This window comes from Exophiala dermatitidis (assembly GCF_000230625.1).
Source record: "Exophiala dermatitidis NIH/UT8656 unplaced genomic scaffold supercont1.1, whole genome shotgun sequence".
Lineage (NCBI taxonomy): Eukaryota > Fungi > Ascomycota > Eurotiomycetes > Chaetothyriales > Herpotrichiellaceae > Exophiala > Exophiala dermatitidis.
In genome coordinates, this window is record NW_008751646.1 from 2,052,823 (window position 1) to 2,055,378 (window position 2,556).

The following is a 2,556-nucleotide window of genomic DNA, read 5'->3' on the forward strand; positions in this document are numbered from 1 at the left end:
TCGTAAGAGAGATTCGTATAAAAAGTACTTCTCTAGTCTCGTAATTAAGGTAATCGTAAGAGAGACTTTAAGAAGGGGAGAGAGTATTAGAGCGACTATTATCGATTTAGATCTTACGTAATTAATATAATCGTAAGTAAAAGAATCTAAAATTAAGCAGTCGAGATTCTTATATAACTAAGAGTTTAATAATTAAGGTAATCGTAAGTAGAATAGCGTAGTTATAGAAGGGAGTTTATTAAGATTAAGAGATCCGTAGATACTATAATTAATATAATCGTAAGTAGTATCTTTCGAATCTCGAGAGTTAACGGAAGAGTTATTAAATCGGCAGCTCTATTTATATAGAGGTCGATTTAGAAGGTAATAAAGGTCTTAGAAAGTATTACGGAGTACTACTACGAGGTACGAACTAAACGTATATATATAGTATAATATAAATTCTAAGACGAAGGACTATAAAAGAGTTATACTCGGTTGCGTAAGTAAGTATACGGCAACCGAGGCGTGCCAAGCCTCCGTCGATACACGTGCTAATCACGTGTGGCCAATATCACGTGGTGCGTCCAGTAGCACGTGATATTGAGATATCAGCCATGTCAATCCGTGACACACTTAGTCTTTAATACTAACCTTAGCCTAATAAAACTACGTATACTATTCGCCGTGCCGCCAATCTATAAAGCCCCTAAAATAGTAATCGCCCTTATAGCTAAAGAGGCCCTAGAATAATATCTCTAGGATAGCCTATAAGGTAAGGCGATCTACCGAGTATATATAGATAGAAGCCTCTATCGTAATAAACTCGCCGTAGGAGCGTATAGCGCTAACACTAAACGCGCCTCGGGTAAATATCTAGGCCTATCTATAGGACTTAATATCTATCTAGGTAAGCTATACGCTATCTATATAGCCTTAAGACTCGCCTAAGAGATAGACGATCGGTATAAGGATAGATCTATCATCGTCTACTTCGATAACTAAGCTATAATCCGATCGGTCTATAACTCTCGAAACTAGTTAGGCTAGTATATCCTTAGACGTATCGTTTACTAGCTCTTTAGCCTGAAGAAGACGGATAGGACGCCTCGAGATATTACTATTAAATAGATCTCGGTCTACTAAAATATTACTAGATACGACCTAGCGGAAGGGGCTGCTAAACGTGCTAATAGATAGAATAGAACCGGACTACCCTATTGCGACCTAAAGCCGCCACCCTCTAGAATAAAATACCTTATCTCTATCGCCTAGGCTATAGTTAAAAACTATCTATATATAGCCTAGTAGGACTACTAATAATACGCGGAATATAGCCTCTATCTTCGGACTTAATATTAGGATATTATTACTAAGGACTCCCTAGTTAAGTATAAGGACCTTATCGCCTAGTAAACTTCTATTATTATATAATTAAGAATAGATAAGATCGGACTAAATAACTATCTCTATAGAATCGGAATAGTCGAATCTTTAGTATACTAGCTATACTAAGCCTCTCGTTAAACTATCTAATATATCCTTTTTATATACGATATACTAGATAAACTCCGGGAGAGAGTTCTCTAGAACGGTCTCTAACCCGTTAGCTTAGTTAGAGACTTACTCGTAATACGCCTAGGCGCGCTTAATACCGCTAACTTTATAATCTAGACGAACTAACTCCTCTAATTTAGGTGGGTTAGGGAGAGGGTCTACCCTAATATCTACGCGGCCACCGAGAACTTAGATATAGATAACGCCTCGAGGGCCCTAGATCTAAACTAAATAGGATAGTATAATATATAATAGTTATCGACTTTAAGAAGCCTACTAAGCTAGGCCTAGAACTATCTATTTTATACCGTAATACCTACTCTATAGGGACCCCTATAATAGAAAGGAAAGCTCGGAACCCTCTGCTCTACCTCAAAATATATACTACTAGACCTTAGCTTAGTGCGCTAATACCCTAAGACCTAGGATAGTACTAAGTAAATAACCTACTCCCTTAGGTATCTACCGACCTTAATTCGCTACTACTCTCGTTAGTTTATATAAAAGCTCTAAAATAGAGATATAAAGGGCGTAACTTTATATAGTAGAAGAGGCAAAAAGGGTCGGTCTAGGCCCGGCACGATAACGCTTAAAACCTAGTATCTAAGACTAGTAAAGAGGTTAACTAGATAGGAGAGGGTTAATTAGTCGAGTAAAGAGACTAATAACGCGAGTAAGAGGTTGACTAGTAAAGAGGTTAAGCTAATAGAAGGGTTAACTGGCCGAGAGAGAGGAATAACTAACTAGCCGGACATACGTATAAGGCAAACTAGGCTAGGGAGTAGACTAGAGGGAAGGGGGCCCTGGGGGTAGAATAGACTTGGCACTAGGCACGCCAAGAGTTAACGCCTACGTGGTCCCTCCGCGGGTACCGTATAGGTCTAGGAATCAATCAATCAATCAATCAAAGCCCCTGGTCGATGGTCGCGACCTCTCAATAGGGCCTAAAGCCACTGGCAGTTTGGGAGTCTGCTCAAGTCTGCTCAAGTCTGCTCAGTCTGCCCAGTCTGCTCAGTCTGC